The sequence below is a fragment of the Colobus angolensis genome, unplaced genomic scaffold (assembly GCF_000951035.1).
Source record: "Colobus angolensis palliatus isolate OR3802 unplaced genomic scaffold, Cang.pa_1.0 Scaffold92, whole genome shotgun sequence".
Lineage (NCBI taxonomy): Eukaryota > Metazoa > Chordata > Mammalia > Primates > Cercopithecidae > Colobus > Colobus angolensis.
The window spans coordinates 7,918,587-7,945,856 of record NW_012123154.1 but is presented as its reverse complement, the minus strand read 5'-3'; the positions used below and the strand labels follow the sequence as shown (position 1 = coordinate 7,945,856).

The 27,270-nt window shown below is 42.2% G+C and overlaps 1 pseudogene; it reads left to right on the top strand.

The window, feature by feature from the left end:
* Nucleotides 1-27,270, top strand: part of LOC105504506 — a 34,653-nt pseudogene that overhangs the window by 5,543 nt on the left and 1,840 nt on the right.

Here is a 27,270-nt window from a genome sequence, read left to right as displayed (position 1 = left end):
TTTTTTTTTTTTCAGAGATAGGAGCTCGCTATGTTGCCTAGGCTGGTCTTAAACTCCTGAACTCGAGCGATCTTCCTGCCTCAGCTTCCCAAAGCACTGGGATTACAGGCACGAGCAACTGCACCTGGCCCATGGCATGTTACAATGGTTCTAATTTCTATTTCTCTAATGATTAATGAAGTTGAGTATCTTTTCATGTGTTTATTTGCCATTCATCTGTCTTCTTGGGGATGTGTCTGTTCCAAATCTTTTGCCAGTTTGTAGGGCAGAGTGCTTGTTTTCTCATTATCAAGTTTTGGGAGTTATTTTTATAATCTGGATACAAGTGCTTTATCATATATACACTTTAATTTGCAAGTATTTTCTCCTACTGTGTGGCTTCTTTTCACTCCCTTTAAAGTCTTTTGAAAAGCAGAAGTTTTGAGTTTTGATAAAGCACATTTTATCAATTTGTTCTTCTATGAATCATATTTTTGGTGTTGCATCTGGACTTTAGAGTTCATTCCCTTGATCTATTAATCTGTGTTGATGCCGAATACCACACTAGCTTGATTACTGTAGCTTTAGGACAAGTCTTGAAGTTAAGTTACGTAAGTCCTCCAGCTTTATTCTTCTTTTTCAAAGTTGTTTTAGCTATTTTGGTTCCTCTGTATTTCCATATAAATGTTAAAATCAACTTGTCAATTTCTGCAAAAAATCTTCCTGAGAGTTTGCTTGAGATTATGTTGAATCTATGTATCAATTTGGGCAGAATGACATCTTAAAAATATTGAGTTTTCCAACTCACACATCTGATTTTTAAAAAACTTTTTTCTTGTAACATTGACATTTTTAAGATTAATTTGTGTTTCTATGTGTATATACTACATTGCTTCTAACTTTTGCATGAACTCAGCATGTCTTAGTTTACTATTGTTACTATGACAAATTATCACAAAGTTAATGGCTGAAAACAATGCAAATGTATTATCTTACATTTCTGGAGGTTAGAAGTCTGAAATTTATTTTACTAGGGTATAGGTAAGGTATCGGCAAGTGGTTCCTTCTGACAGTTCTAAAAGAAGAATCTGCTTCTTCGCCTTTTTCCATTTCTAGTGGCCCCTTGTATTCTTTGGCTGTCACCCCTTCCTCCATCTCCAAAGCCTGTTGCTCCAATCTCTGCTTCCACCATTACCCTGCCTTCTCCCGACTCCTCTCAAGAACTTTTTATAGACTGGTGTGATTACATCAGGCCACCTGGGTGACCCAGGATAATCTCCCCATCTCAAGATTCTTAATTTTATCACATCTGCAAAGTAGCTTTTGCCATATAAAGTAACATTCACAGGTTCTAGGGGTTAGGGCAGGGCATCTCTGGGGATCCTTGTTCAGCCTACTGCATAGCACCTGTGTCTACCACATTTTAGGCCCACTTTCCCTGTGGCAGGCATTAGGTTGGCCCCAGCTCCTTACCACTACAAAGAATGCTGCAAAGAGCATTCACATTTCATGTCTTTTTATGAACTTGTGTGCAAACTTTCTTTCTTTTTTTTTTCTTTTTTGTTTTTGAGATGGAGTCTCGCTCTGTTGCCTAGGCTGGAGTGCAATGGTGTGACCTCGGCTCACTGCAACCTCTGCCTCCCAGATTCAAGCAATTCTCCTGCCTCAGCCTCCCAAGGAGCTGGGATTACAGGCACCCATGACAATGCCTGGCTAATTTTTGTGTTTTTAGTAGAGATGGGGCTTCACCAGGTTGGCCAGGCTGGTCTCGAACTCCTGACCTCAGGTGATCTGCCCGCCTCGGCCTCCCAAAGTGCTGGGATTACAGGCACGAGCCACCACACCTAGCCATGTGCAAACTTTCTTAGGATTTGTGCCCAGAAATGAAATTGCACTGAAGGATCATTGATGCGTGCCTGTGGTGATTATAGCTGGGAAATGACTGGTTGCTCTCCAGAAAGGCTGTGCTGGTCAATCTACCTCACCAGCCGCATATGAACTTTTCTGTCTCCACTTTCTCACCAGCATTTCCTATCACTTACATTCTTGTTGCCAGATCTACGTCCCATGGTTGTGTTTTGCATTTCTCTCGTTACCAGTGAGTTTCGTGTATCTCTTCATGTTTGTTAACCTTCTGATTTCATCTTTATAAACTGCCTGTTCAGCCCCTTTGCCATTTTTCTATTGGTGTTACTGTTTTCCAAGTTGGTTTTATTTAGGAAGTCAGTCTCTGGCCCTCTATCAGAAAAGACTTATCCTAGGTTTTCTTGACTTTATAGTTTCACCTTTGGCGTTCAGGTTTTCATCTATCTGGTGTCACCTTCGTCTTTGTTATCACGTCAACATGCAATCTTTTCTCCATAGTGAGAAAATTTTTCCATTATCAGCTGCTAAAACTTCTGCCCCTTAATGGTTTGTAGTGCCACTATTATTATATATTAAGTTCCTGTGTGTGTGTGTAATATTCTATTAGTTTCTTTGTTCTTGCATCAGTATCACACCTTTTTTATTACTATGGCTTTATGCTATGCTTTATTTTATAGTGTGAAATACCTGCTCTACTATTTTCAAGATGGATTTAGGTGTTTTATTCTTCCATATTCATGGTAATATAAATTTGAGTTCCTCAAAAATTTACTGCCTAGTCATGATTGTGACAGTATTGAAATCATGGATTAATTTAAAAACATTTGCATCCTTACAGTAACAAGTTAGCCATCTAAGGACATGGAATAGCTCCCCATTTTTTTCAGATCATCTTTTACGTTTTTAATCAAATATACTTTTCTCCACAGATGAATTCAGGATTCTTGGCCAGTTCATAGATTTTGCTACCATTATGAATGAAGGATCTTATTTTAAAATTTCTTGTTGGGTATTTTCTGGCATAAAAACTGTTATTCATTTTAGTAGGTTGATCACACTGACAAACTTTCTAAACTCTTGATTAGTTCTAATGGTGTGTTGTTGATCCTTCTTTTTTCTAAATAGATGATAATATTTTCTGAAACCATGCCAGTTTTATTGCTTTAGAAAATATTTTTCCCAGTCGGGCGTGGTGGCTCACACCTGTAATCCCAGCACTTTGAGAGGCCGAGGTGGGTGGATCACGAGGTCAGGAGATCAAGACCATTGTGGCTAACATGGTGAAACCCCGTCTCTACTAAAAATACAAAAAACTAGCGGGGCGTGGTGGCGGGCGCCTGTAGTCCCAGCTACCCGGGAGGCTGAGGCAGGAGAATGTGGTGAAGGCAGGAGGCGGAGCTTGCAGCAAACCAAGAACGCACCACTGCACTTCAGCCTGGGCGACAGAGCAAGACTCCATCTAAAAAAAAAAAAAAAAAAAAAACGAAAAAGAAAGAAAATATTTTTCCCATAATCCTGTGAAAGCTTCATTACCTAAATTAAGAGCTTGTCATTCAAGACATCGCTACTTTTCTTGTTAAGTATAATAACATTTGAAAGGTACTTAATGATCACTCTGTCATTTCAGCATACCTGTGAGAAAGACAAGAATAGGAGAGTTGTAATTTACAAGGATGTAGTCACTGTGCATTATTAAATATATACTCCCTGCTGGGCCTTTCTCTTTAGAATGCTTTGTTTAGTCAACACTTTAAAATACACTTAGTTAGAAGAAAAATTTAGTTAGGGGAATAAAATTCAGAAAACCTTAATCAGAATTAAAGATAAAATGTGTAAAGTAATGACATATCCCAATAATAATAAATAATCATATCCTAAGTAATTATCCCTCATTCAACATTCTGAGGGTTACTAGATCTTTTCCTTTCTCAGGTTATTTGTTTACTCAGTAAATTACTCAGATCTTGCCTATTCTATAAAGATTGGGTCATTTTTTCCAAGTCAATTTCATTTCCTGTTTTTTTAAAGGAAACAAATAATAACTTGGAACATTTTTTTGAGCTTTACACATCTAAGAAGTGTGTAGCATCATGGTTTATACTTATATAGTTACCCTAAAGTTGTTCTAAGTATTTGCTATGTCTTGACTCATTAAGGTCTTAACTCGGAAAGGTCTAATCCTTTTGACTGAAATATCTGGGGGGAAATATCATTGGGTCTGGTGCTGGGGAAAGTTGGGATCTGAATAATTTTTTATTTTATCTGTCACCTATCAACTTCCCCATCATGGGACATACCACAGAGATGTGTTGGTCCAGCAGAAGCACAGCCTTCTCCTTATGCCCTCACATGCTGGAGCTGGAAAAAGCTGGAGGAATCCAACCTATTCAAGTTATGAGAAAGAACCAACTCTCTTCAGCCCACCCAGCTGGTGAGAGGCAAGTACTAACACTTGGGTATGCTTTCTCTCACCCCAGTTCTTCCACCAGCACACAAAATGCCCTTCTTCCCACCTTCGCAAGGGTGAAATGTAGTTAATCATCAAGAACAAGGATGGTGTGGAAGGAAAAAGAAAGGGGCAGATACAGCCTAGATAATAAGTAGCATTGTATAATGTTGGGTATTTTTTTGTTAAGACTCATATCAATTCAAATAAAACATAGATTATAATAGCTAACACTATTAATCCTTGCTATATGCATTTTATATGGATTATCTCATTTAATCCCTACAAAAGCCTATGATATGGATGTTATCATCATTCCTATTTTATAGATGAGAAAACAGGCTTCAAAATGTCAGGTAACTTCCCTATGATGCCACTAGACAGTGGCAGAGAAAGGACTCAAATCAAGAACTCTCTGATACATAAATCCATGTCCTTAACCATCAACCTATCCATGATCAATTTTCTTACCTCCATTTTACAGCTATGACCTGGCATAGCCCAGCGTGGCAGAGTTCTTAGATACAAGTTATGGCAACCAACTCTGGTTCACTTACGTAGAAAGGGAGTTGGTTCATTTATGCAGGAAGAGGAAACCTAGCAAACTCACCAACTCCAGGTTGCAAGAACCTTGCCGTTCTCTGAGGCACCCCAGGGAATCCCCCTGACCCCATCTATGTGCCTATTGTCTTCTTTCTTAGTAGATGGAACTCCATTTCTTCTTTCTTAGTAGATGGATTACTTCTGTCAAAACCCATATTATCCCCCATCCCCCACATACCACATTTCCTTTTTTCTTTTTCTCTTTCTTTCTTTTCTTTCCTTCCTTCCTTCCTTCCTTCCTTCCTTCCTTCCTTCCTTCCTTCCTTCCTTCCTTCCTTCCTTCCTTCCTTCCTTCTTTCTTTCTTTCTTTCTTTCTTTCTTTCTTTCTTTCTTTCTTTCTTTCTTTCTTTCTTTCTCTCTCTCTCTTTTCTTTCTCTTTCTTTCTTTCTTTCTTTCTCTCTCTCTCTCTCTTTCTTTCTTCTTTCTTTCTCTTTCTTTCTTCCCTTCTTTCTTTTTTTTTTAGACAGGATCTCATGCTGGAGTGCAGTGGCGTGATCTCGGCTTACTGCAGCCCTCTGCCTCCTGGGATCAAGCAATTCTCCTGCCTCAGCCTCCTGAGTAACTGGGACTACAGGAACTTACCATCATGCCTGGCTAATTTTTGTATTTTTAGTAGAGATGGGTTTTCACCATGTTGGCCAGGCTGGTCTCCAACTCCTGGCCTCAGGTGATCCACCTGCCTTGGCCTACACTGTTTTTTCAATCCAGTGGCAAGAGGACTTTGAAATGTCCAGGTGTGAGTCTCAGCTTCAAATTTACAATGGAACCGTTGCTGCCTCACCTTATTTCTTGTATTCTTCCCTTATTTATGAAGACCTCTAATAAAGCCCAGAGCTAGGGGGTCAGAAAACAAAATAGCTGCAAGTGGTTATGAGGCTTTACTATTCCTCCAACCATCCCTATTCACAGGAAAGATCCACTGCGTGTGGATCGCTGGTTCCCACTTTCTATATGTCCCAAACCGTTACATCGAGTGGTACGAACTCACCATTTGTGCAGGTCAAAAATGATGATTCACTGGCAATATCATTTAGTTTAAGAGCAAGGATTTCCCCCAACATTTGCTGTTTCTAGAACTGAGTCTTCATTTGGTTATGCTGCTGTTCTACAAGGGCAGCTAATTCTGAGATGTGGGTTACAAGGCAAGCTTGGAGAATCCCATAGACTTCAGCCCATTGCCTGTCTTCCTTCACTCAAAAATAACTGCTTTAGGCCAGGTGTAGTGGCTCACGCCTGTAATCACAGCACTTTAGGAGGCCAAGGCGAGCTGATCACCTGAGGTCAGGAGTTCGAGACCAGCCTGACTAACATGGTGAAACCCTATCTCTACTAAAAATGCAAACAATTAGCCAGGCAGGGTGGCACGCACCCGTAGTCCCAGCTACTCGGGAGGCTGAGGCAGAAGTATTGTTTGAACCTGGGAGGTAGAGCTTCCAGTGAGCTGAGATTACACCACTGCACTCCAGCCTGGGTGACAGAGTGAGACTCCATCTCCAAAAAAAAAAAAAAGTGCTTTAGTGAGAAGCAATTCTATGTGAGTATGAGATACCATCATGATTAATAAGGTGTTCATGAAGGCCATGTGGGCCATGAAGGAAGAAGCTTGTTAGGAAGGAATGTCAATGCAACCCAAGTTCATAATAAGTCTTCATTCCAGTGATGACAAATTTCTACCTCTACAGTTATGGAAAAGATTCAGTGTAATAAACAGACTACCAGAAGGCAAGCTGCTGCTCCTGATTTTGGTGCCACTTTGACATTCAGGGTTTGTCACTGAAGTAGGCAAGTGGGATAAGCAGCCAGGTGAGGTGGATATGCAGCCAGGTGAGGACCTGTGCTTGTCTCTGAGCCCTTGCATAGCTTCCTCCCTCCATGGCCTCTCACTTCATGTACCTATTGGGTGGCACTGGGTTTCTGGGGATAGTGGCTGACTGATATCCCGAGAGGATGGTCATGTCCACCTTATTAAAGAAAGCCTCCTTCACTGGGAGGAATTTTGGTGAGTCTTATCATGGCATTATTGGTGCCTGTTTTCAGAGGTCAGTCTATATTCTTTCCCTGATCTGGTCACCAACTCTTAAGTCTTGCTCTTTACTAAGTTTTTACTAGGTGGCCAAACAATTAATCACTGTCCACACAGCCTGACCTCAACTCCTGTCTCCTTGGTAAAATACAGAATGAGAAGAACCAATTAGTTATGCTGGGATGATTGCCTTTCTTTACTGTTTTTCAAGAGTCGGTGTCACTCTTTAGCAGTCTACTCCCAGCAAACACCTACACACTGTGCAAAGTCATATACACACAGATTTGTTTTTCCATTTTCAGTCAACTGATCAGGAGGATTCTCCATGAGGCTTAGGTGTAGGATGAGGGAAGGGTCATAACATAGTAGGGAATGTACCTGCGTGTGCGAGCCATCTGCCCATACAATTTTCTTATGCCTTCAGGATCTGCACAGCCTAAGTGATGGTGCTTTTGGGAATGCCTGAATTTTGGCTGGGAGGATGACATAAAACCTACTTCATAATGCAGAGTTCAGGTTCACCTGGTTTTCTACGATTAAATTTGCAACATCCATCAGGGTCCAGTAGCAATCTTTTCTCAACAGAAAAATAATTCTTGCCAAGTGATTGTGGCTTTACTCCTAAAACCTAAGGGCCTGGCAGAGTCTTCATATAGTTGCCTCATTTCTACCTGCACTTTGAACACCCTTGGATCCAGTCTTAAGGCGCAAATGGAAGAGCTCTTTCTGCCACAGACTTGTCCAGTTGGAGACTGGTGGGTCCCTCCTTAAAGCTAGAAGCCTTTCAATTACCTGGTGCATGGAGGACAAAGCACAGCCAAGTGTGGCATATGTTGCCTCCAAACTCAAAAGAGGTTCACAAAGTATTGTACTTCTTTCTTACAGGCTGCAAGGTGAGACAATTAGTTTTTTACTTTTCAGAAGATATGCCTTCAGTACCCCCATGGATCTCCCAGAAAGTTTACTGATGTATTCTTCATTTTATTTCCATGGGATACCTCTGGCTTATGCTATCTTACCAAGAAATCTATGGCACCTGCTATTTTCTGCTCTCTGAGTCCTATCATACTGATGTTATCAATGTAGTAGACCAATGTGATGTCTTTTGGGAAAGCAAAATGATCAATTTTCCTTTAGCACAGAGCCCTAAAGCAAGAGGATGAAAAGTTTCTGGTGCCCAGCCTGCCAAAAACAATCTTCTTCTGATGTTTTGTATTTATTAGGATGGGACAAAAGCATTTTTGAGATCAGTACTTGCATGGAAAATACCAGGGGCTGAGTTGGTTTATTTCAGTAGAGAGAGACCACATCTGGAACAGTGGTGGCAATTAGAGCAACCATTTTATTAGCCTTATGATAATCCACTGCCATTCCTTCTCCAGAGCTCTTTTAACTTTTGCATCACTCTGAGCTCTGTTGCTTATCACTACTTCTGTTTCCAGTTCCTTTATCAATGAACATCCTTAGTCCGAAGCAACAGAAACTGGCTCTGGCTGATTTCTGTATGGTATAGTAGCCCCTCCATCTTTAAAGTCTTCGGTAAAAGAACTTATCTCTGCGGTTCCCCCAAGGATAGAACATAGTGTTTTACTTATTATTTGCTAGGGAGAGCATGTGTCAAGGACTTCCATTCAGTTCTTCCACCATTGTAGCCTTTACTTCACCTCTAAGGGAGAGTTAAAGTGAGGACTGGACTGATTACTGAGATGACACATGCAGTCAGTGGGGGAAGGGTTCAGGATTCCACTGAATCTCCTGGAAGAGGGCTTTGGTCAAAACTCTATTTCTTACCTCACTCCCCAAAAGCTCCCTCTTTGATGAGAGGACCACAGTGGTGTTCTGGGTCTCCAGGAGGTGGTGTTTACTAAGAGCATCAGCAATCTATCCTGTAGAAAATGGGAACCATGATGCCATAAATAACATTAGCCTTCACCTGATCCATGCATCTCTCAATGCTTTGGTGAAGGGAGTGTTTTCTTGGGATCCTCTTTGGAGACGTGGTAAGGTTTGAGGGAATGTGTTTCACTTACTTGCTCATGATAAATCTGCTCCCATCCTTTCTCACTCTCCAACCCCCACATCTTTGGAGTCCTTCAACTATATTTTATCAGGTAATGCCTGGCATCTCAATCTCATTCAGCAGGGACTATCATTGAGTACAGGTTTCTGTTGACCAAACAAGTAAACAACTGAATCTGTTCCCAGCTGTCTGGGCTAGCTCAAAGAATCCAGACCCTGGAAAATATACCTATACCCATGAAATTCAGTTCAATCTACAAGTGTATACTTCCCACCTTGCTGCGGCCCTTCACAATACATCTTCATATGTATTTGCCAGATTTGTGTTAAACTGAATTACTTCTTTGGTGTGCAATTTCTTGGGGGCTAAGATTTGGTATTCTACTTGGCCTTCCAGAACATTCTGGGGCCTGACCCTAGTTAAAAAGCTAATTAGATGTCTAAGAAAGTTGTAGATGTGGGTCATAAGGATAATTTTTGCCCAGATGAAGTAGTTGGGAAGGTTCTTCCACAAGATAGCAATAGCTTTGTCACTAAAGAGAGGATGAACTTCCCTGGTCTGCATGGAGAACTCAGGGGGACCAGGGGATCCTCACACTCTGAAGTCCACTGGATCCCCGCAAGTCCCCATTTCAATTGCAGGCCTTTACTCATTCCTAACCAATGTGCTACATTTTGCATAAGAGACTAGAAAAGCTGTGAATCCATAAGCATACAATATTCAACTTTGAGTTTAGTTTTTGACCTCCTCATCTAAGGCTGTACGAAATAAGAGTTTGCTATAACAACTCCAAGTTTAAAGACGATGCTTTGAGTCAAGAATTTAGATATTTGAGCATTTTCTTTAAGTTGTTCCCCTCTGTAGAGACAACCACTTCACTCTTAGATCTTGAATTTCTCATAACCTTCACAGCATTGTTGGCAGGGACCCATGTCCCCACTGAAGCTTGCTGTTAGGGAATGGGCATTTTATTTGAAGGATGACAGGTCATGATGAACCGTTTTGCCACCATGCCATAAGACCTGACAGAATCACATCCAGCATTTTTTTCCTGCTGTCTGCCCCAACTAGGCATGATAACCAAACCCAGATTCTCCTCATTACCATAAGGTCTGTTTCTGATAACCACTTCTGGTTCCAATTTCCCCATCTGTGGGCATTTTTAGTTTTAAGCAGCAGGAACTTACTGTCCATTTAAACAGAAAAGAAACTCATTAAACAAGATACCATGAATCTCAGAGAATTTCTAGAAGTGTGAGAGAACAAGGAATAATTCCCCCAAATCAGATCACAGAATGTATCCAATGAAGATTATACCTCTTTTCTCCCACACCTGACACCTTGTTCATGAGACACAAGAACCAACACTACTGGATCTGTTCTCCTGGGATCTTGACTTGCTACAACCATTACTGCACCAGAGAGAACTTCTTGTGGTGCCACCTCTTCGTGCCACACTCTGACTCCTAGTGCAGGGCATGTGAATTTCATGGTGGAGCTGAGTCATGCCTTTGCCCTAGCAATCAGGGAGGCCAAGGAAACCTGGCATTTTCAGCTCTGATAATGGAAACTGGGCTCTGTTTTTCAAAAACTTTGTGAGGTGGGAATTCCCTAAAACTGGGAAGAGGATTGTCCAAAACTTTGATTCATATATACTACACCATGTCATGGGATACATCAACAATTTAAAAAATTACCATTGAGTACCTATTGCCTTGGGAATAGATAGATGAATAAAATAAAGTCCCTAAGATTATAAAGTTTAGGGTCTTGTGTGAGAAACTCATCTAAATAAGTATGAGGCCCTGAGAGTGCAGAGGAGGAAATCATTCATTTCAACTTGGATAACTGAGGAAGACTTAGTAGAAGGAATGATATTTGCATTGGGTCTTGAAGGCTAAATAAGGGTCCATTAAAGAAAAGTGAGGGGTAGGATGAGGGACACGTAAGGAGAGAATTCTAGAGTGTAAATATTTATTAAACTTGATGGCATAGTCAGGGAATGTCGAATAGTCCAAAGTTAGTAGAATAACCTAGCTAAAAGGGGATGTAGAGAATAGATTTCAAGATCTTGAAAACTAGGCTGGATATTTATTTTCTAAGGGGAACCAGTAAAGACATTTAAGCAAGCAAGAAAAAAATACAAAACTTCTGTTTTAGAAAGAGAACCTTGGAAGATGGTTTTAAGTGGGAGGAGGCCACGATCAGGAGGAAATTTAAGTGAGTTGTTGCCAATGGCGAGAGATTACAAGGGTCAGAAGAAACATGAAGGTCATGATTGATGGATGGGATTGGCCCGAGAGTATTTTGGAAGCACTATTTATTAATATTAGTGATAAAACGAATATGAAGTACAAAGGCAAGGGAAGAATTAAAGATAACCCTAATGTTTCTGGTTTGAATGTCTGAGCTGGAAAGCCATTGACTGAGGTTAAAATACAGGAAGAAGTGACAGGTGCAGGAAGAAAACATGCTGTTTTTTATGGACTTTCAGAGTTTGGGGTATTTGAAAGGCATTTGGGTTGGAAAGTTGGATCTACAGACCAGTGGTCTGGCCTGAACATACAGATTTGAGATTCGTAGGCACAAGACGGGCGGTTGCGGGCCTGAGAGTCAACCAGGTTGGCTAGGGATAATGGACAGAACTGTGGACTCCCAGGACCAGCAACCCTAAATTTTTAAATAGGAAAGGACTGGAGAAGTGGGTGGAGAGGTAGAGGAAAAGCAGGAGAGAACATATTTTTATAAATAGAGGAGAGGGAAGGAAAAGGAGTTACAAGAATCGGGAGTTACAGTGGGGCACTCAGCTCCTTTTTTGAGCATGTCAGTGGAATACTAGCAGCAGGACCCAAACATCAGTGAGTCTTGGAAGGAAAGCAAAGAAGGGGAGCCGATGGGGAGCACAATTTCATGACTAAGAGCTGAGCAGGAGCCAGACTCCTGATATCTGACTCCAGACCCACACACTCCTCTGGGGCTCCTCAAACACGTTGCTGGCACACAGTCCCTGCTGGCCAATGTTTGCACATGAAAAAAGGGGTCCTGCCAAGAACCAGGTTTGGACTCTGAGTTAAAGAAAGTTGAACATGCTTTTTTATTGCCAAATGCCTCAGGGAATGTAAGACTGTTTAATGTGCGTTGAGAATCTCTACAAGCTGGAGATAACACAAACTCTCAGAACCTGCGTGTTTGTTGATCGTGAGTTCTCATTTCTTGAAACGGGTGTTTCCAAAGACACCTGTGGAGAACTATCATCCTGTTTTATCCACTGTACCCATTTGCTTCCATAAAAGGGTTATATCAGAATGCAGTGTAGACTGAGGGGCCTGAGAACATGGGGGCACTAGTTCCACGGCTGGGAGCCTCACAGACTTTTAGCATCAGCAAATTGACTGAATTTCAACCATTCAGAAAAGTCTCTCCTTTTTTCATATTTTAATATTTCTGAAATCAAGGTGGGCCTTATAATTCATTAATATATTTAATATAGTGCTTTTGGCCAGGCACGGTGGCTCACTCCTGTAATCCCAGCATTTTGGGAGGCCGAGGTGGATAGATCACCCGAGGTCAGGAGTTCTAGACCAGCCTAGCCAACATGGCAAAACCCCATCTCTACTAAAATTACAAAAATTAGCTGAGGGTGGTGGCGTGTGCCTGTAGTACCAGCTAGTTGGGAGGCTGAAGCAGGAGGATCCCTTGAGCCAGGGAGGCAGAGGTTGTAGTGGGCTGAGATCGTTCCACTGCATTCTAGCCTGGGCAACAGAGCGAGACTCTGTCTCAAAAAAAAAATATATATATATATATATATAAAATATAAGTATATGTACACAAATATATATATGTGTGTGTATATACACATATATATATTTATATATATAAAAAACATAGTGCTTTTTTTCTTAATGCCCCATGGTTGTTACTAAACCAATAGTGTAGAACAACTCAGATATTCATATTGCTGCAGGCAATTTTAGTACTGAGGGATGATAAAATTAGTGAGAGAAAGTTTGAAAAGAAACAGGACCTTTACATAGCCTCAGATTATCTCATTTGCTCCCCCCTTCCTTTCTTATTACAAAGGGAGAAGTAATAATGTTACTATGGAGAAACCTGGCAGACTTCACCCTGACCAAGGGACCAAGGTTAACATCAGCAGTCATAAGACATATTGGCAACAGGTACCTCATAATACGATACACTGAGAAGACCACATCCCCTCTGTAGTATCTTCCCAATAATGTATCACCTTTGTCTAGTCATGAGAAAACATCAGGCACAGCCAAACCGAGGAGCATTTTACACAATACCTGAGCAGCATTTTTCAAAAGACAAGTAAAGACTGAGCTGAGCAACTATCACAGATGGGCGGGGAGCAGGAGACATGACACCTATATGCAAGGTGGGACACTGGATTCAGTCCTGGAACAGAAAAAGGACCTTAATGAAAAAACTGGTGAAATCCAAATGAAAGTCTACAATTTGACTAATAGAATCATACAAGTTTCTTCATTTTATAATTATATAATGGTTACTTAAGGGTTAACAAAGGGGAAGCTGTATGAGGAGCATACAGGAACACTTTGTACTATTTTGGCAACTCATCTTTGCATCTAAAATTATCTCAAAGTAGAAAGTTAAAACCAAAAAACAGAGATTTAGCCCCTTCCCCGTGTGATGTCCTGCACAGCCTCTGGACTCTTCAGAGAGTCCCCACAGCAGGAAGATTCTTATCAGACACAACCCCTTGACCTTAGACTGTCCTGCCTGCAGAATCGTACCCTGAAAGCCACTTTCTTTCCCTTCATGGGACAGAAACAAAGACACGAGAAAGGTGTAGGCCACAGTGACCAGCAGGAAAGTTGAGATGAAGCTGCAGAGTGAAGCTTCTGCTTCCTCAACTCAGTTGAGCAGCATAGGGTGGTGAGAGCAGCAGGGACTAGGCAACACTCAGCTCACCTGGGACACTTGCCAGGCTTTGGCTCGGGAGGGGCAGAATATGGTGTTTGCCCAATCACTGAAACCAGAAGTTATTGCCTAAACATACTGCCAAAAACTCTCTCTGAAGTCTCTGTTTAAGAGCCATGGACGATGGGAAAACTAAGTTATTTCTTTTCAAATCCAACTCAAAAGGCACAAAGAGCTGCTTATGCTCATCACCCATGTGACAGCCAACTTTCCTTTTTTCACCAACCCACACAGGGGCCTCCTCTGGTCAAAGACCGAAAAGTAATATTTCACAGTAATATTTCATTAATAGTAATATTTCACAGTAATATTTCATTAAACAAAACAGCAACAAACACACAAACAAACGATACAGTGCCCTGTCACTAATGGCACATTTGAATGGAGGGAAAATGCTATGTTCTGTCCTCTCCAGCTGCTGCCTCTCTGAGCTGGTGTATCAGGGATACTGAATGTGGCCCTGGCACTACCTGGACATGACAGGTGGAGGGAGGAGAGAAAGGAGGGGGAGGTGAGGGAGAGAGAGAGTGGGCAACACGGGTGGTGTGGGGGATGGTATTTGTAAACAGGCCTTTGGGATGCCTTAAATTCTGCCAAAAATTTGAGTGTTTGCTTATGGGACTGGCTTTAGAGATCATGATTGATCAACCTGGGATTAGAATGAAGAATATCCTTTGGGAAGGAAGCCAGTCTTGTACCCCTGAGCCAGTCTCTTATTTAGAAATGGGTTTGCTCCTCATCACAGTGCTCTCCAGGAGAAATTTCTCTGATGACAGAAATTTTCTGTGTCTGTGCTCTTCTGTACAGTTGCCACTAGCCACATTGCCGTGGAGCACCTGAAATGCAGCCAGTGTAACGGCAGGACAAGTTTAAATGTAAATAGTCACTGGCTGACTATTGGACACAGCTCAAGGGATTAGCTTAACCATATTTTTAAAAATCATGCTATGGATCAATATAAGCAAAGAGAAATAATTTCAAAGATGAGTATATATGTAATCAACCACCCAAACCCCAAAGATATGTGGAAATAAGAAGTAGCCAAATGGATACTTTTACAATTGTACCCAGAATCATGGAATTTTAGGGCTGGAAAAAACCTTAGAACTCATCTGTTTCAACCCCCCTCATTTACTGCTAAGAAAGTAGGAGACCAGGGGAATATATGATTTTTCCAGGGTCAAGGGCAAGATAGGGGAAGAAGCAGAACTAGAACTAAGTCTCCCCAGCCCCATTCCAGGGGTGTGCAGAATTGCACACGGCCTCACACACCTAAATTTGCAACCTCATTCCTATTAAACCTGCATCGGTACCAATGAGTTATAGATGTACCCCATTTCTCGTCTCCAAATTCCCACTGTTCAGCCTCATCAAAATATCCCAAATGGGATGTTTCCAGAACAATTCTTTTTTAATGAAAAGCATCAAAGCTGCTGTCTTTCAGCCACATGGTCTGTCTTCTGGCCCCAAGGGAGGAGAGCTGAAATAATAAATCCTCTAGAGGATACAGAATCAAGGACACCAGAGAGCTTTCTCATAAATTGCCTCTCCATTACAATTTGAGTATATTCACAATGGAGAACTCTAAATAAGATGAGAGAGAGGCTAATTCATTTTATAAACATCGCTTTAAATCTCTTCATGTACCTGAGCCATGAAATTAATTATGACTGTGATGAAACAGAAAAAAAAAAAAAGAGTTGTTTGAAACGGTAATGAATATTTCCTATTACCAGAGCCTACTTTCTTAACCAGTTTACTTTCTAAAAGATGAGCAGATGATTTCATGGATCTAAATCTCCTTATGCAAAACCCAGATGACAGCAAACCACCATTAATCAGGTATTCAGCAGAAAACATATTCAGCAGACAATCTATGTAGTATTCTTATCAAAAGATGTCTCTTGATTCTTCTAAAACAAGAGCAAGTTCCCTATTGGGGCCAACATTGGGAAAATTCATCCTCAAAGAGAAATATGAAATTCTAAAGATGAGTAACCACTTCTCAACAAGTGTGTGTGTGAGGGAGGCTGTTATGAAGATATTCCAGATGTTTTCCTTCTGGTGTGATTTTGGGGTCTTTGAAAAGACCAGTTCCTTACAAACTCACTCCCAGAGTGTAAAAACCAAAGCTTCCACCTGCCTATCAAGGGAGGCTGGTCCAAGAAGTCTCACATGTCATTTGACTTCATTTGAATAAGAGCCCACTCTGATGAAGATTAAAATTCACTTATTGACATTGAAGCTTCTTTCTTCCTTTGCTCAAGGTCTTTCCTAAGCAAGACCCAGAAGCCCGCGGTAAAAGACAAATTTAGTATGTGAATTAATTTCTGCTGACTGTAAACAACATACACAATAAAAGTGACATCCTATGCATTCCATACAGCCTTGGCATGCCCAGAGGAGAATGGTGGCTTCTCAATAATCTATACACATGTAAATTACCACAGACACTGCGTAAGTAATTAAGGACAGTAAAAATACTACAGCAGCGAATATTTACCAAACACTTTCTATGTGCCATTATTTCTTATATTCCTCATGACAATCTCTGAGATATGAAGAATTATTATCACCTTCATTGGCAGGATGAGGAAATTGAAGCAAAGAGAAGTGAAATAACTTGCTTCGTGGCATACAGTTACCAGGAGACAGAGTCAGGATTTGAATCTACGTTTACCTGACTTAGACCCGAACTCTTAAGAATTATATTAGTCTGTTATATTTTACAGGGAGGAGGAGTAGCGAGAGACCAGGAACCAACAAATGATAGGGTCCCATGCCTTCTGGACTATTATTTCTGGCCTGTCAAGAATGTTCCTTGGGGCCGAGGGTGGTATCTCATTCCTGTAATCTCAGCACTTTGGGAGGCCAAGGAAGGAGAATTGCTTGAGCCCAGGATCGCAAGGCCAGCTTGGGCAGCAAGGCAAGACACTGTTTCTTAAAAAAAAAAAAAAAAAATCAGCCGGGGCATGGTGGCATATACCTGCAGTCCTGGCTACTTGGGAGGCTAAGGCAGGAGGATCCTTGAACCCATGAGGTTGAGGCTGCAGTGACCTGTGATCATGCCACTGCACTCCAGCCTGGGCAACAGAGCAAGACTCTGTCTCAGAAAAAAAAAAAAAAAAGGAATATTCTTTGGTTCTACTCATTGCCCCACCCCCTTAATCCTCCCAGGTGCCAAGTGTGGATCCAGTCAATTGGAATATTTGCCTTCAGTGACTTTCACTCTTCATTCCAAGGTCCTTCCTTCCACCTCCAAGCCCTGCCAATACTCTGTGGTCTCAATTTTTGTAGGTCCTCCTGTGCTCTCTCAAATCATGTCCAATCTTCATCTATTCTGCGTTCAGAATGTAATGTGTGTGCTAACTGAATCAAACTTTTTCCTTTAAGCTAAATCTTTGGTTCTGGGAGGACACAATCAATACCTTTACCTCGTGTGTCCTGGTGGTAAGAATTTTAGCCACATTGTTTCCCCCGGGCAGAGCTCTCACAAAGATGCTCACTTAAATAAGGTCAGAGGTGGTCAGGGAGGAAATGGTGTGTGCGTTGGTTTTATCATCAACTATTACAGTTTTTTTGGGAAAGCCAGACCTTTGCATTGCTACACTCTTACACTTTGAAGAATCCAATAACTGTTTTAGAATTACCACAAAGTTTACCTTCGAAAAATGCCGCTTTCTTGCTTAACATGCTGGGGGAGAGACAATCCAAGTGTGAGGTTACTTTCCAGATAGATTTTCCTGGCAGTTAATATTTGGGTGCTGCTCAATGAACTACACCCCATGAAGAAGGCTAAGCTGGGATTTGGAAGTCTGTCATCTGCGCCGTGGGTCTCTGTTCCCTAGGGCCTCCCATGGTGTGAGCTGAGTGACCCTAGCATTGAAAGAGGCGGTTTCTCTACAAGCCTCGACATGGAGACCAACAACTCCAATTGGTGATTTGCTCAAGAAGCAGTGATCTGCCCAGCAGTGAGGAGAATCTGGATGTCTTGGACTTTGGAGAATCCCCAGTTTGCAAAGTGGCAGCCTTCTAAGGGGTTTTCAAGGGTAATTTTGGAAATTTGTGACTGTTCTCTGAGAGTGTGAGATATGACACCACTGGGTGATAATAAATGTATCACGTTCTCATAAAAATAACCATCACTGACTAAGCAGCAACTGTGTTCTGAGCGTCTTTCAGCAGGCATTGTTTTGGAATTATATACATATGCTGGGAACAACGGCGGCTGATTCCTTCCTTGCTGTGTCCAGTTATGTTGTTGTCCTCAGAAGCAAATGCCAGGCGATATTCATTCCACCGGCATCCCTTGATAGCACCTCTTGTGTCTGAGCCATCTAGAGGTAGTCCCCCTTTGTGACTCAGCCTTTCTCTTTCCATCACTCAGCTCTGCTTTTCTCTGGTTCTCTACCATTTTCTCCATATGTCAGCTCCTGGCAATTTTAGCTTGCCCACTGCAGCAAAGAGAGTGTTGAGTTGCAGAGAGTTACCCGTGGGCATTCTGGAAGCCAGCTCCATTGGCTGTTGCTGCCTTGGTTTGGGTCATATGCTAATCCCAGCACTAGGCCAGGCTATGAAGGTGTGTGTGATGCTCTCATTGGCCAGTCCTGGGCCTGGAGCAGGGGGCTGTGCTGGGTTCAATCCACTTCCTGAAAAACAAAAGGCCTGAGAGCGGGATGGGGTGGGGTGGGGGACTCAAGAAGTCCCAGGCTGCTGTGGCTGAAGAAATGGCAGTGGATGCTCACAGGCAAAAGCAACCTATGTCAGCTTCTCAGATCCTCTCCGTTCCCACTTCTCCTGCCTCCATTTCTGCAGTCACTACCATGCAGTCTCTCTCGCCTCCTTTTCTCTACCTCCTCACTGGACTAACTCTACCTTTTACTGCCTCCCAATTTCCACGCCCTCAAACCTCCTGTTTACTTTCTCTTCTGAGCCTCCTCCTATTTCTGCTTACTCTGCTGTTGTTCCTCTTTTACGGCCTCACATTGAGTTCCCTGGAAGTGTATCTAATTGGATCTGTTAGCATCTAGGACAGAGTGTCCCTATCAATCAGCAGGGTCATGGGAAGCTAGCTCACAGCCACCAACAAGCCTCCAGATTGCTTCCTTCAGGTCCAATGCCTTTGCCTCGGATGATTGAGCAGGATGATAGAGCCACATCTCATGTTATAAATTAAGGCACTCACATAGAAGGTACAACCATTGGTGGCTTTGCTCAGAGTACAACAATTGGAGCTTCATGGCCTAAAGAACACATTTGGTATTTGTCCTAAAGGACCAGCCTGCATTATCTCTGTCTATGCTGTATAAACCTAACATAACACTTGCTGAAAGAAAGATCTTTATAGAGTAGATGCAATGTGCTTTTTCATACTCTAGATGATACCACTGGTGGATGCACAGCTGGATGAAAACTCTAGAAACCAACAACCTCAATGACTGAAGGAAGATGAGTTGGATAAGAAAAAGTGAAAAAGAGTAAGAAAAGCCAAAAAGTGAACGCGAGACGCTTTTAGAAAAACAAAGGTTGGCCAGGCACAGTGGCTGTAATCCCAGCACTTTGGGAGGCAGAGGCAGGCTGATCATCTGAAGTCAGGAGTTTGAGATCAGCCAGGCCAACAAAGTGAAACCCTGTCTCTATTAAAAATACAGAAAAAAAAAAAAAAAAGAAGTTAGCCAGGCATGGTGGCAGGTGCCTGTAATCCCTGGTACTCAGGAGGCTGAGGCAGGAGAATCGCTTGAACCTGGGAGGTGGAGGTTGCAGTGAGCCGAGATCAAGCCATTGCACTCCAGCGTGGACAACAAGAGTGAAACTCTGTCCCCCCAAAAAAGAAAAATAAAGATTAAAAAAGACGTTGCTCAGCTATTCCACACCTACAGGGAGTGCACAGCATGGCAGATGGGTTTCAAAGGTAGCAAGAAACAATCTTATTAAACTGCAGGCGGGACTAGTAAGAGAAGCTTCTAAAAGCATAGTCTTACACAGGGCCATGGCATAGATTCGTGACTACTTCAATGCAATTGAAATTTAGGAGCTTTGTAATTTGAGTTCTAAAATTTAATAGAAATGGGAAGCCCAACAGTTCTTTAATTTGGTTTTAATAAAGGAGTCTTCATTTTATCTACCATGCTGTCTTTCTCCCTCCCAACTGTGATTACTGGTAGTCAGAACTAGCAGGAGGCTAGCATAAAATTTAAGGAGACCCTCACTCCAGGCGCCAACACTGCATTTGCAGGAGCTCGAAAGTGAAGGCCTCCTTAAATATTGCACCCAGGGCTCCTGACCCTCTGCGATGGAAGTGTGGTGATTTCATTTTCCTAAAAGAAAAACTTTTTGGTGTTTTAGATGAGGTCAATCACTTTATCCTTCTCTTCCTGACCTGGGTTAACAGACTCAAACTAAAAATGAAGAATTTCATTCATATATGTGTGAGATAGAGGTGAAAATGCAAATTTTTCTAAATGTAAAAAAACAAAAAACAAAAAAACTTGATTTATGTTAGTTCACTTAACATGAATGATCAAAACACTCCTCCTGGCTGGGTTTGTCTGGGGCTGCCAGGTGCCCCCTTCTGCTCTGTGCATTTCTGCATTGGCAATGTGTCCCAGAGTCCAAGTGCTTTCTAGACAGCTCATGTTCATCTGTCTTATTAATAATTGGCTGCAACCTTTCCAATTTTCCCCTCTAATAGGCTTGCAAAGTTTTGTTACTTATCACATTATGAGCTCAGTTCTTCTAGATTTTTACATTACTCGTCTAACACCTTCAGGGAAATTGAAGGATCACCTGAGTAACTCTATGCTGATGAGGAAGCCTTTGAGGCAAGCACCAGCCTAGACAGGACCAGGATGTTCTCTGGAAACCTGGGTTAATTGTCTCCAGGCTGCTTGGCATAATCACCTCACTCAACTTTCCTTGCAGCAGTGAAAAAAGTCCTGAGAACATATATCTCCCCAGAAAACAGTGGGAGCAGTCATCGCTCATTCCCTCACTGAGAGGTACCCTATTCACTCATTCATTTATTCGTTCTTCTACTTCCTAAGAGGTCTTACTCCCCACATTGAGCATACCTTATAATGATAAGCATGGCATTTCCTTTAATTTTCTTGGAACATATTCCAGGCTTCTTGGTCTATTAATAATATGTATGTCTATTCAGGAATATTCTTTCTCAAACATTTATTCCTGGAGGAAAAAAATCCTTAGAAACTTCGACTTAGGGGTGTATCTTTTCAAAATTGTATTGAAAAATAACTGTCTTTTGATGAATAGTAATGAATCGTGTTAAAAAACATCAGATGTTCGAGTTGCAACTCTGGTATGAGCGTTGTAAAGAAATGATCATTAACAGGGATTTCTCATGGGTTCTTGCGATGTCCTGAGGTTTCATTTCAGTGTGTTTGTTTGCTTGTTTGTTTGAATTAGAGAGAAGCAAGAGAGGTCATCTAGGGGGCCACCTGGCTGGTCAGACTGGTGTCCCAGGGGCACTACCAAAGTGAGTCTCTAGTCTGGTCCTGGATTCTCAGGGCAAGAAATGGTTTGTTAGGGTACCTGGAGGTGTTTGGCTTAGGACTGCCTGTTGCTTAATCAAAATCACAAGAAACTGACATGTGAAACATAAGTCCAGTTCATGCATATTTAGTGCAAAATATACCAGCCAAATGGTCAAGAATATGTGTAACACTGCTGGCTGCTGGTGTCTGTATGTAAGAGCCTCCTGTATCCTTCTCCATTGCAGGGAAGTCCATCTCAGGGCGCATAATAATTTTAGCCACTGGTCAGGCCATCCTCCTCCCCCTCTTCTCCCCAACAGTATTAGGGAGAGAGTGACAATTTCTGGAGTAAATTATCTTTCTAAAAGTCTCCATGTTTATCATTCCAATTTGGAAGAGTCTTTCTTGAGATTGGTTCTTTTCATTCACTGTGACCAGCCCAAGGACCCATTTGGTGACATGATATTGCCTTCCTAGAAATGTAATGCTCACCACCCACTGGGCCTGGGGTTCTTAAATTTCTCTAAGCCATGCATTCAGTGACTATCACCCAGAGTCTATCATTTCTGCAGACAGTTGATTGCATCTAGTATACCAAGAGTTTCTGCATGTCAGGGGGCCCTTCCTGAAGGGCCGAATTGGCCCCGCTGGTGCCTCCATGTACAGATGATTTTGACAACGACCACACAAAACAGAAGAAATGATCGATATGTCTATGAAACCAAAGCAAACTGAAGGCCTGCTTTGCCTGCCTTTGTTGAACTTCAACCTCGTTTAAGTGTAACAGCAAATAAACGTTGTGTAGAGGTCTCAAGATTCGAAAACTCCCCTCCCTCAATATACACACTGGTGCTCATGTATATACATTTGAACATATGAAAGAGTAAGCGAACCAGTGAAAACACAGTTTTGTACTTAAAAACACTAAAAATACGTTTAATCTTTCTTGTCTATATTTTCACAATCAAGTTTGTATGTTACAAAGTTCTAAAAATCTCAGTTTGGTCTGAATATTTATATTTAAAAACCAAACCTAATCTGATGGAAAAGCAGATGACATCTCATTTATGCTTTAAGTAACACACCGAAAATGCACATCACGCCAGTGTGTGTGGGTAGGTTTTGCCTGTTCAAACTCTCACAATAGGCGGAGATGATTGATAACAAGACCAACTCGAGGTTGCTTCTCTGAAGCCCCACCCTCTCCCCCAACCCCTGCAAGGACAAGTCGGCTTTCTTTCAGTAGCATGAAGATTCAAAGTAAAAAAAAAAAAAAAAAAAAAATTGCATTGATTGGTTAGTCAGAATGCTTTCCTGGCTGGAAAACCACCACCGGAGGGGCCAGGAAATGACCATTTTCAGCCTTCTGTGGTACATGACGTATAAACCAAACACAGTATCATGTGAAACCAGGGAAACTCATGTATTTCAGGAAAATCCCCTTACCCCTCAGGGTTGTTGATTTTTGTTCTATGTGAATCAAATTCCTGTATTTTCCTACAGAGCAGCTATGGTTCCCGCTGGAAGGAAATGGAAGACTTCAGTTCCCTGGAGGGAGCTTCTCCCGCAGCATACAGGTTCTTGCTGGAACCCTGTTGCATTTCCTCTGTAAGACACACAGGTTTATCTAAGCTGTGAAAGCAACACAGAGATAAGACCCATGGTGTTTTCCTTGTTACAAAAAAACTGTCTACTTCCTGTCTGGAGAAACCAGGGACACTTGATTTTGAAGGGACTTCAGCAATGTAAGCATAAAATCAGCCCCTTCTCTTTAATTTAAATTCCACCCTTCCCTTGGGTGAGGGCTGTTTCTAAGTTATTTAAAGATTTAGAAAGTAGCTAGAAGGTCACTGGGTTTGTGGTGGCATTGGCTTTTACTATTGTGCAATAAAACCACATTCTGCTTGTTCCTTTAGGTGAGGGCAGAAATGACTGGACGGAATGCCCACCTGCCCATACAGTTTGAAGAGAACAGTCCAAGTGCTCAAATACTTCAAAACCTTTTAAGAAATCAGAAATAGTAGGAAACATTGCATCTGAAGTCACAGAATATGTTAATGTTAACCCGTGTGGCTGGAATAAATGTGCAAGCTGATGTGTTAATCTCTGATGTACTTGGAGATATTTCCCTTATGTAAATAATTTAAATTGTCCACAAGGTAACTTCATTTTCTACAGAGTCTAATTTGATTTTAACATTATTTTTCAAGATCATGTGAGTTTATCATTTTGTTTTTGGTTTCATTCAATGGTAGCAATCTGAGATAGTCACCTGCCCATCCAGGTCCAGTTGTATAACTTTTAACAAGTTATTTAACCTTCTCCTGTCTCGGTTTCCTCATTTATAAAGTGGGAATAATAGTAGTATCTACGACCAGGCACGGTGGCTCACGCCTGTAATCCCAGCACTTTGGGAGGCTGAAGCAGGCAGATCCCTTGAGGTCGGGAGTTCGAGAACAACATGGTAAAATCCTGTCTCTACCAAAAATATAAAAAATTAGCCAGATGTGGTGGCACGTGCCTGTAATCATAGCTACTTGGGAGGCTGAGGCAGGAGAATTGCTTGAACTTGGGAGGTGGAGGTTGCGGTGAGCCAAGATCATGCCACTGCACTTCAGCCTCAGTGACAGAGCGAGACTCCATCTCAAAATAATAATAATAATAATAATAATAATAGTATCTAACTCTAAGGATGCTTCTCGATTAATTTAGCAAACATTGTTGCATGGTCCAAAAGTGTTATGCATTAAAGATACATGGAGAGCAATGCCTATCCCTGACTTTCTGGCTCTTAGGGATCAGGGAGAAAAATGGAGATGTAAGGAGGCATAATACTACTACTACTAATAATAACAATGATAAAGATAATTTTACATGGTGTTAAGCTAAGAAGAAAAAGAACAGGTTATGAGGGTGATTTGATTGATTTGAGGGAAGGCCTCCCAGAGGTGGAGGCCTTTTAAATGGAAGAATTTAAATGGAAGAATTTTTTTAAAAATTAGCCAGGTAAGGGCTAGGTATTGCAGGCAGAGGAAGGGGTGCGTGCAAAGGCCCAGAAGCCCAAGCAGGTGGAGGCATGTGCTGTGGGCTGATAGAGTCCACTGGCAGTAGGCAGGTCCAGGTGGCACTGGCTTGTAGGCCCAGAGAAGCAGTTGGAGTTTTCCTGAGTTCAGTGGGAAACCACTGGAAGCCTTTAACACAAGGGCAGGACCTGACCTCATTCACAATTTTTTCTTTTTTTTTTTTTTGAGACAGAGTCTCACTCTGTATGCTGGCTGGGGTGCAGTGGTGTAATCTTGGCTCACTGCAACCTCCACTTCCTGGGTTCAAGTGATTCTCCTGCCTCAGTCTCCAGAGTAGCTGGGATTACAGGTGTGAGCCACTGCACCTGGCTGACTCCGTCTCTTCCCAGAAAAAAAAAAAAAAAAAAAAAAAAGGAATATTCTTTGGTTCTACTCATTGCCCCACCCCCTTAATCCTCCCAGGTGCCAAGTGTGGATCCAGTCAATTGGAATATTTGCCTTCAGTGACTTTCACTCTTCATTCCAAGGTCCTTCCTTCCACCTCCAAGCCCTGCCAATACTCTGTGGTCTCAATTTTTGTAGGTCCTCCTGTGCTCTCTCAAATCATGTCCAATCTTCATCTATTCTGCGTTCAGAATGTAATGTGTGTGCTAACTGAATCAAACTTTTTCCTTTAAGCTAAATCTTTGGTTCTGGGAGGACACAATCAATACCTTTACCTCGTGTGTCCTGGTGGTAAGAATTTTAGCCACATTGTTTCCCCCGGGCAGAGCTCTCACAAAGATGCTCACTTAAATAAGGTCAGAGGTGGTCAGGGAGGAAATGGTGTGTGCGTTGGTTTTATCATCAACTATTACAGTTTTTTTGGGAAAGCCAGACCTTTGCATTGCTACACTCTTACACTTTGAAGAATCCAATAACTGTTTTAGAATTACCACAAAGTTTACCTTCGAAAAATGCCGCTTTCTTGCTTAACATGCTGGGGGAGAGACAATCCAAGTGTGAGGTTACTTTCCAGATAGATTTTCCTGGCAGTTAATATTTGGGTGCTGCTCAATGAACTACACCCCATGAAGAAGGCTAAGCTGGGATTTGGAAGTCTGTCATCTGCGCCGTGGGTCTCTGTTCCCGAGGGCCTCCCATGGTGTGAGCTGAGTGACCCTAGCATTGAAAGAGGCGGTTTCTCTACAAGCCTCGACATGGAGACCAACAACTCCAATTGGTGATTTGCTCAAGAAGCAGTGATCTGCCCAGCAGTGAGGAGAATCTGGATGTCTTGGACTTTGGAGAATCCCCAGTTTGCAAAGTGGCAGCCTTCTAAGGGGTTTTCAAGGGTAATTTTGGAAATTTGTGACTGTTCTCTGAGAGTGTGAGATATGACACCACTGGGTGATAATAAATGTATCACGTTCTCATAAAAATAACCATCACTGACTAAGCAGCAACTGTGTTCTGAGCGTCTTTCAGCAGGCATTGTTTTGGAATTATATACATATGCTGGGAACAACGGCGGCTGATTCCTTCCTTGCTGTGTCCAGTTATGTTGTTGTCCTCAGAAGCAAATGCCAGGCGATATTCATTCCACCGGCATCCCTTGATAGCACCTCTTGTGTCTGAGCCATCTAGAGGTAGTCCCCCTTTGTGACTCAGCCTTTCTCTTTCCATCACTCAGCTCTGCTTTTCTCTGGTTCTCTACCATTTTCTCCATATGTCAGCTCCTGGCAATTTTAGCTTGCCCACTGCAGCAAAGAGAGTGTTGAGTTGCAGAGAGTTACCCGTGGGCATTCTGGAAGCCAGCTCCATTGGCTGTTGCTGCCTTGGTTTGGGTCATATGCTAATCCCAGCACTAGGCCAGGCTATGAAGGTGTGTGTGATGCTCTCATTGGCCAGTCCTGGGCCTGGAGCAGGGGGCTGTGCTGGGTTCAATCCACTTCCTGAAAAACAAAAGGCCTGAGAGCGGGATGGGGTGGGGTGGGGGACTCAAGAAGTCCCAGGCTGCTGTGGCTGAAGAAATGGCAGTGGATGCTCACAGGCAAAAGCAACCTATGTCAGCTTCTCAGATCCTCTCCGTTCCCACTTCTCCTGCCTCCATTTCTGCAGTCACTACCATGCAGTCTCTCTCGCCTCCTTTTCTCTACCTCCTCACTGGACTAACTCTACCTTTTACTGCCTCCCAATTTCCACGCCCTCAAACCTCCTGTTTACTTTCTCTTCTGAGCCTCCTCCTATTTCTGCTTACTCTGCTGTTGTTCCTCTTTTACGGCCTCACATTGAGTTCCCTGGAAGTGTATCTAATTGGATCTGTTAGCATCTAGGACAGAGTGTCCCTATCAATCAGCAGGGTCATGGGAAGCTAGCTCACAGCCACCAACAAGCCTCCAGATTGCTTCCTTCAGGTCCAATGCCTTTGCCTCGGATGATTGAGCAGGATGATAGAGCCACATCTCATGTTATAAATTAAGGCACTCACATAGAAGGTACAACCATTGGTGGCTTTGCTCAGAGTACAACAATTGGAGCTTCATGGCCTAAAGAACACATTTGGTATTTGTCCTAAAGGACCAGCCTGCATTATCTCTGTCTATGCTGTATAAACCTAACATAACACTTGCTGAAAGAAAGATCTTTATAGAGTAGATGCAATGTGCTTTTTCATACTCTAGATGATACCACTGGTGGATGCACAGCTGGATGAAAACTCTAGAAACCAACAACCTCAATGACTGAAGGAAGATGAGTTGGATAAGAAAAAGTGAAAAAGAGTAAGAAAAGCCAAAAAGTGAACGCGAGACGCTTTTAGAAAAACAAAGGTTGGCCAGGCACAGTGGCTGTAATCCCAGCACTTTGGGAGG